Source organism: Podarcis muralis, chromosome 8 (genome assembly GCF_964188315.1).
Source record: "Podarcis muralis chromosome 8, rPodMur119.hap1.1, whole genome shotgun sequence".
Taxonomy (NCBI): domain Eukaryota; kingdom Metazoa; phylum Chordata; class Lepidosauria; order Squamata; family Lacertidae; genus Podarcis; species Podarcis muralis.
Window position 1 is genome coordinate 82735081 of NC_135662.1, and position 8978 is coordinate 82744058.

The following is an 8978-nucleotide window of genomic DNA, read 5'->3' on the forward strand; positions in this document are numbered from 1 at the left end:
TTTGAAGTCACCAAGAAGGTTTTATGCAATAGATCTCCCAGCAAAAACACTCAGGGTAATGAATGCATTTCAGGGCAGAAGCAGTCTTGTTTTCATTCTCAACAAAGAACTGAAATTAGTACTCATATTTGCCTTGTAATATAGTAACGCTGCTTTCCAAACAACCAAAACACAGAAGAAATTCAGCTGTGTTGGCAATACTGAAATCCTTTTATTATTGTTGGACTCGATTGTAAAAATTAGGCCAGATACGCAAATTACCAGCGCTAAACATAGTACAATGGCTGCCTGTAAAACTCTGAACAAACCACAATAGACAGTCATTTATTTGCTCAATACTCGCTGCCTTTGATGCATAATAAATTTCATAAAATATTTCCATCTTTACATAGAATTAAATGAATATGAGTTTACCACAATCAGGGGCAGATGAAAATTCATATAACATGTTTGTCTTCATCAACAGTGTGGCACATACTATTATACAATAATATCCCACACTTCTGCAAGTTGATTGTTTTATTGTATGGTTTTTTTATTGTAATGTATTGTTCCTTTTTCTGATTTTATGGTTTGCTTTATGCTCATAAAATTTGTTAGAGAATGTTTCTGTGGCAAAAGACTAATGAGCAAAATAAAAATATATTTGTAAAATGATATATATTTATATGTACTTTTTTATATATAAATAAAATTTTATATATAGCACCACTTTCCTTCACTTAAGAGTCATGCAACAGGTACTGCTATTGGAATCCCCCCCCCCAAATAATTTTTCTTGGGTTTTACATTTTTGTCACAATCACAACAAATTAAAAACAAATTAAATTGCCAGCTCCCACCACCGCCCTAACTTCCCTCAACTTACCCTTCTGGTTTTTTGCATATTGACTTTTCTTGCTATATTATGCTTTTATATTATATTCTTTGAATTAAATGTTATTATGTTTTTATCATTTTAACATCACCTTTGTAATTTCTGTATTAATTTTGTTAATTGTGTTTACTCAAAACCTGCTAGTGAGTCCATTTCTTTACATTGTTTCCGTAAATACAACATATATGGTTACCAGTCTTCTTTAAAATCTCTTATTGTCTTTCGGTTAACTTCACCATTTCAGCATATTACATCAGTTTTTCTTGCCATTGTTCTTGGAATTTGAGTTTGCTGAATTATGCTCCATGGACTGCAAGAAGATCAAACCGATCCATTCTGAAGGAAATCAGCCCTGAGTGCTCACTGGAAGGACAGATCCTGAAGCTGAGCCTCCAGTACATTGGCCACCTCGTGAGAAGAGAAGGCTCCCTGGAAAAGACCCTGAAGTTGGGAAAGATGGAGGGCACAAGGAGAAGGGGACAACAGAGGACGAGATGGTTGGACCGTGTTCTCGAAGCTACCAGCATGAGTTTGACCAAACTGCGGGAGGCAGTGGAGGACAGGAGTGCCTGGCATGCTCTGGTCCATGGGGTCACGAAGAGTCGGACACGACTAAACAACTAAACAACAACAATACCTTCTTACCTAGGAGTAATCCCCATTGAATTTATCTGAGTCCCTTCTTTGGGTGCCTCCTCCACTTAGAGGTCTGGAGATAGGCCAACACAAGAAAGGGCCTTTTCTTTGGTGGTTCTCCACTTATGGAATGCTCTCCCTAGGGAGGCTTACCTGCAACCTTCATCACATATCTTTAGGCACCAGGCAAAAACATTTCTCTTTAATCAAGTCTTTGGCTTTGGCTGATTAACATTCTATGTCCTTCTATATGTGTTTGTGGGGGTTATTGGTTTGTTTTTGTTTTTATTATGCATTTTATGTTCTCATTTTGTATGTTTATGCTGCGAACCACCCTGTGATCTTTGGATGAATTACAAATTAAATACATAAACACCAGTGGGATGTCCTTCTGAGTAGGCTTCTATAGAAATGTAATGAGTACAGTGCATGCTTAAGCAACAAAACATTTAACCACGCAACCACCATTCTCAAAGTATGATAGACCACACACAGTTCTACTGAGTTCATCTTACTGTGGGAATTTTCAGGGAGGCAGGAGAGGATATATTGTTTAATTATATCCTTCCCAACTTGTGTTAACAAGTTCTATAATTTAGCAGAGTGACATTCCCCTTTTTAAACTTGTACAGCGGATAACGTCTTTGCCAGGCTTGTTTAAGCCTCAAAAAGAAGTTTCCTGGTAATTCCCTTTTATTCCCTCATAAAAGATTAGACACAACACAGTCTTGTATAAAAGTATAAAAGAGTTTACTCACACACATTCTGTTCACAGATGGATCCCAGAAGGCAGACTTAGGTTACAAAATATATACACCTGGAATCTACCCCATAAGGAGATACAGTGGTACCTCTGATTACGTACTTAATTCATTCCGGAGGTCCGTTCTTAACCTGAAACTGTTCTTAACCTGAAGCATCACTTTAGCTAATGGGGCCTCCCACTGCTGCCACGCGATTTCTGTTCTCATCCTGAAGCAAAGTTCTTAATCCAAGGTACTATTTCTGGGTTAGCAGAGTCTGTAACCTGAAGCGTATGTAACCTGAAGCGTATGTAACCCGAGGTACCACTGTAGTTCCTTTGTCCTCTCTTTGCTGTAAGCCAAGAGAGCATCTCAGACTAAGAAGATGTTGATCTTTGAGGAATGGAGTCAGAGAGAGAGGTGGCTGCCTCCCCTGGGGTATTTTGTTACCTGCACAGGTGAGATTTACAGAATTGAAAGGGACCTTGTGGGCCAACTATTCTGACTCGATGAAGGAAATCTAGAGCAATAGCACCCCAGCTTCTGCTTTAAGACCTCTGGCACATCAAGTTATAGCACTGGTTGGTTAGAATGATGAATAAGAATAAAGAAACTTATGGTGATTACAAAAAGTATCATTCTCTGGAAGACTCTAGGCTATCATCCTAATTTAATGTTGTGAACAGCCCTGAGATCTACAAGTGAAAGGTGGTATACAAATATGATATAAATAGAAAAGATTGTAAGCTTTTTCTATATGCAGTAACAGCAGCAAGAATACTATTGGTCCAAAAATGGAAGCAAGAAGAATTACCGACGATGGAAGAATGGAGGATGAAATTAATGGACTATGCGGAACTTGACAAACTAATGGGAAGGATCCGAAACCGGCGGGACCAGAAGTTTACCGAGGACTGGAGTAAATTTACGGATTATTTGAAAAGTATTTGTGACGACCAGACGGCGTTTGTAGGTTTGCAAGAAGTTCTGTGAGGAATAATATTAGAAATATTGCAAAAATGGAGAAGGAGACGTGATATGTTAAGAATGTAAAGGCAATATTAAGTTAGGAAATGCGTAAGAAGTGATTAAGACGGAGGATTATCAGAGGTTTTGATGGAGGTCCAATAAGAATGTATTTGTGATAAATTGTGTGATATGTTTTATAATTTTGTATGTTAAAAACCAATAAAAATATTTTTTTAAAAAACAAATTTACTAAATAATAATAATAATCCCACAGAACAGGGGTCAGCAAACTTTTTCAGCAGGGGCCGGTCCACTGTCCCTCAGACCTTTTGGGGGCCGGACTATATTTTTTTGGGGAGAAATGAATGAATTCCTATGCTCCACAAATAACCCAGAGATGCATTTTAAATAAAAGCACACATTCTACTCATGTAAAAACACGCTGATTCCTGGATCGTCTGGGGGCTGGATTTAGAAGGCGATTGGGCCGGATCCAGCCCCCAGCCTTAGTTTGCCTACCCATGCCACAGAACATGCCACCAGAATACATGGAGGTTCCTCTTCTGTAACACTTGTGTCTCTGGGGTGACAGCTTTGGTATGTTCGTTTCCCGCTTCCTTCAGAACCAAGTGCCTGCAATTCTTGCACGTGGCCAATAGGAGAATCAGTCTGGCCTTGTGCCATAACTGGGCAACCTCTTGGGAGACAACTGCAGGCTAGGAAAGTGGTAGCTGGCTCCTGAACTGGGTCGTGCATATGTGTGACCCTGACTCCTACAGGATTGTCATCACCCTGCCACACTGGTGAAGAATCTGCAGCTGAAAATGAGAGGTGTTGATTTGACACCTGCAAAAAAAGAACGCCAAACGAGGGAAGGGGTTTCAGCTCAGCCTTAAGGAAAATGCAGTTTGGCTTTGAAAGGGATCTAACTTCATATGACTTTTCCGGCAAGAGAGAGAACATTATGCCTCTTCTGCCGGCGAGACCTAGACTTGACCTGTCCATACAGCTACGCAAATAGCCACCCAAATTTCCCATCCCGAGTTGAGCACACTCTTAACGGGCTGCTATTAGAGCCATCATGTCACCGAAGCAGTCAAGGGATAATCAAAGGCTGCTTGTGTTGCAGCCCGCCTGCTGCTCTGTTTCGAAGAAAATGGGCTCTTGAAAAAAGAAATGTCACACCATGGTGTGAAGAGGTATATCTTTGGAGTAGAAGGCAGAGCCTGTGGAAAGAGGGACTGTAAATGACTTTGATTCCCCCTGGTGTGATGAATCATGGAGTCGCAAATCCTTTTTAGCTAATTGCTATCAGCTTGTGAGATTCCACCCCCCACCCCCCCACCCCCTTCCATGTTCAATATCAATTTTCAGGGCCAAGGGAGATAACACCTCTCCCCGGAGTCAACTGGCGACTCACCAGTAATACATAAAGCACACATACACCCTGAACTAGCACCACTTAGCAATCGAAAGAGGGAAGTCATCTAATATGCAGCTGCCCCTGTTAACTAAAAGGAAGAATATTAGGAAGAAATACAAGACATAACCAGGCTCTCCAGCGCTAAAATGCCCATGACCTTCCTGTGAAAGCTGTCCCTTCTTTGTAAATTCATTGATAGCTCAGCCAGGAAGCACACAAAAAAGAGAGAGATGCTCGTATGCAGAAATACTGGGAAAGGTCGCTTGAAGGACAATGGTGTTGCATTTACAGCCTAATCTTATCAGACCCTCCATCAGCACATGCATATATACAGAGGGGCATGAGGACTTGAGTCACCTAAAGAACTTTGGACCTTGGCCACAGTTACGTTTCCTCCACTCTTTCCAGGCATGGTCCATACTTAAAAGCTCAGTGCCCAAGCAATTCCACCCCCCGTGTGCAAAAACCCGCTCTTTAAAGTTCAGTTGTAACAAACATCAATCCGCGGAAAAACTGCATTGATGTTTGCTGCCGTTGAACTTTAAAGAGTAGGTTTTTGCAGGGAACACAAGAACGATGCTTGGACACTGAGTTTTTGAGCATTGACTGGTGCCTGGAAAGAGCAGGGCAAAAGGTCAGTGTGCCTAAGCCCTTACACTGCCATTGGCTCCGCTCTACAATATATCAAATAATAATAATAATAATAATAATAATAATAATAATAATAATAATAATGATAATTTATATCCCGCCCTCCCCAGCCAAAGCCGGGCTCAGGGCAGCTAACAACAATAAAATAGTACAACATTCTAAAATCATTTCACTATAAAATTAATTCAAATCAAATTGATGGCAACCATTAGGCTAAAGTTCTGTGAAGATTGCCAAAGCAGGGAGTCAGGCTGTGCCCTGACCAAAGGCCTGGTAGAACAGCTCTGTCTTGCAGGCCCTGCAGAAAGATGTCAAGTCCCGCAGGGCCCTAGTCTCTTGTGACAGAGCGTTCCACTAGATCGGAGCTACAGCCAAAAAAGCCCTGGCTCTGGTTGAGGCCAGCCTAACCTCTCTGGGGCCTGGGACCTTCAGGATGTCTTTGTTTGAAGACCGTAAGTTCCTCTGTGGGACATACCAGGAGAGGTGGTCCCATAGGTACGAGGGTCCTAGGCCGTATAGGGCTTTAAAGGTTAAAACCAGCACCTTAAACCTGATCCTGTACTCCACCGGGAGCCAGTGCAGCTGGTATAGCACCGGGTGAATGTGATCTCGCAGCGAAGACCCCGTAAGGAGTCTCACTGCGGCATTCTGCACCCGCTGGAGTTTCTGGGTCAGTCTCAAGGGCAGCCCCACGTAGAGTGAGTTACAATAATCTAGTCTGGAGGTGACCGTCGTGTGGATCACAGTGGCTAGGTCAGGGCGAGAGAGAGAGGTAAGGAGCCAACTGCTTAGCCAATTGTTGAGATGTGCTGGATTTCCTGCATCTTCCTCTGTGCAATCCCGCTGCATTTTTCAGAGCAATGCATCAGGCTTGCAGTGCTTCTGAAGTGGAGCTGCTCAATGTCAGATGTAGCCCACGGGCCATGTATTGTGTTCTATACTGTCCCTCCCCCTTTGTCAGTCCAAAGCAGGAGATCCAGCGCCCGGCAGGCCACCACACAGAGATGGCAAGATGTGTTTGGTTTGGTGGGTCGCAAGATGTGCAGAGTTCATTTAGTGACTTTCCCTCTGGTGGTTGCTCTAGCTGGAGGGTGAGAAATTCATCATAGTGATGCTAATAATCTTGTCAAATATAGCATCTAGACTGGCTGTAACCTTTTGGTAAACCTGCTTAGCTACCAGCTGTTTCTGCACTTTTAAATCCATCCATTTTAAGACAATCACCACCAGCCACACAGGGCTTCCTTTTTCCAGCCACTGGCATCAGCGGAAAAGACAGTGCTGTGCCATAGCTCAGGCTGGCCATAGGCAGCTAAGTATATCAGAGTTTTGAGGTCTGGAGCTTTTACATTTATTCAGATTTGTCTTAAAAGACAGATTAAAAATGGCTCCAAGTGCCTCTCCTTTAGAGGATAATCTAGGGACAGTCACTAGCCAGTCTTGTACTAGGAACCTATCTGAGAAGGTGATTTTGGGTTGCCTTGATACAGGTTTGAAGAGTCATAGACACTTACAGTGGGAAGGCCCTTGGAGGTTACCTTGTCTAAACGCTTCACTCAGTACAGTGGTACCTCAGGTTAAGTACTTAATTCGTTCCGGAGGTCTGTACTTAACCTGAAGCACCACTTTAGCTAATGGGGCCTCCTGCTGCTGCCGTGCCGCCGGAGCACAATTTCTGTTCTCATCCTGAAGCAAAGTTCTTAACCTGAAGCAATATTTCTGGGTTAGAGGAGTCTGTAACCTGAAGTGTATGTAACCTGAAGCGTATGTAACCTGAGGTACCACTGTATAAGAATTGTACTTCCGGATGCAGATGCAGAATTCATGTCTACAGCTGGGATTTTCTGGAAATCTTGATGTTGAGTTTATCCACATGGATTTTGACAAAATTTCTCCTTGATTTCAATAAGAAGCCTGCTGTTGTTTTACCACAAACACTAAAAAATATTAACAATTTCCACACATTGTAGTCACTGTTATATGTATGCTATTTTATACAGTGCTCTATTGTTTTGGTAAAAAATTCAGTGCCAGCGCTCATATCTTGATAAAAGTGCCATGGGCAGCAAAAAAAGAGGTGCTTAAGCATTATACCTGTAGGTACTGTCACACACCAAAAAGCCCGGATTATATGTCTATTATATGCATATGGTCTCCAGGTTTCCTAAAATAAACAGCAACAATCGTACAACTGAATAAAAATGTGTATGTACTTATAGTTACAAAACTGTATTGCAGAAGTATAGTACTGCGTAGGGTGTGACTATTTCATACACATTCAAGTACTACCAACTTTACTGTATGCTTGTGAAACATGGATCACTTATAAATACCATCTCCAACTCCTTGAGAGATCCATTAACAGTGTCTCCGAAATTTTTTACACATCACTTGGGAAGACAAGCGAACTATTACCAGTACAGTGGTACCTCAGGTTACATACACTTCAGGTTACATATGCTTCAGGTTACAGAGTCTGCTAACCCAGAAATAGTACCTCGGGTTAAGAACTTTGCTTCAGGATGAGAACAGAAATCGCGTGGTGGCAGCGCAGCAGCAGCAGGAGGCCCCATTAGCTAAAGTGGTGCTTCAGGTTAAGAATAGTTTTAGGTTACGAACGGACCTCCGGAACAAATTAAGTATGTAACCAGAGGTACCACTGTATATTGGAAGAAGCAAAGATTACCAGTGTTGAAGCAATGATTCTTCAACATCAACTTCGTTGGACTGGTCATGTTGTGTGGATGCCTGATTATCATCTTTCAAAGCAATTACTCTATTCCGACCTTTAAAATGGAAAGTGTAATTCTGGTGGTCAACAAAAGAGGTTTAAAGATTCTCTCAAGACAAATCTTTTAAAAACGTAGTGTAAACACCAACAATTGGGAAACACTTGCCTGCGAGCGCTCCAATTGGAGAACAGCCTTTACCAAAGGTGTCATGGGCTTTGAAGACACTCGGACTCAGGACACAAGGGAGAAACGTGCTAAGAGGGAGGCATGCTTGGCAAATCCACACCATGATCAACTTCTGTCCAGAAACCAACGTTCCCACTGTGGAAGGACATGTGGATCCAGAATTGGCCTCCTCAGTCACTTACGGACTCATTGTTAAAACCGTGTTTATGGAAGACAACCGTACTCGGCTATGAGTGATCACCAAAAAATAATAATATTCCTTCATATAATATTGTGTATAATTTTGCATACTGTATACTGCAGTAAGTTGGGCTTTATTTAAAAACAACAGCAACTGGCCATGCATAAGTGGCTTAAACAAGAGATACAAGACATGGTCCAATGTAGGCAAGCAGTGAGAATAAAGCAGAGAGAAGGAAGATAATGCATGCCATCTTGAGCTCTTTGAAGCAAAGGTGGAATCCAAGTGTAATAGTAAAATATAATAATAATAATAATAATAATAATAATAATAATAATGATGATGATGATGATGATGATGAAACAAAATATTTGGTCTGAACCATCATAGATATTTCTTATAACCTGGGAAGGAAGGAGTCCATTAGTGGCGGCTGGTTTCTTACAAGCCTTTTATATGGCCTGGTCATTCCTCTTAAAAGGAAACACTTGCAGTTAATGCTGGAGAAATGTGAGTGGCAGCAGCTCAATGAGGAATTCTGAAATTGTGAAAATCAACAGAGAGGAAAGGGACTCTAGGA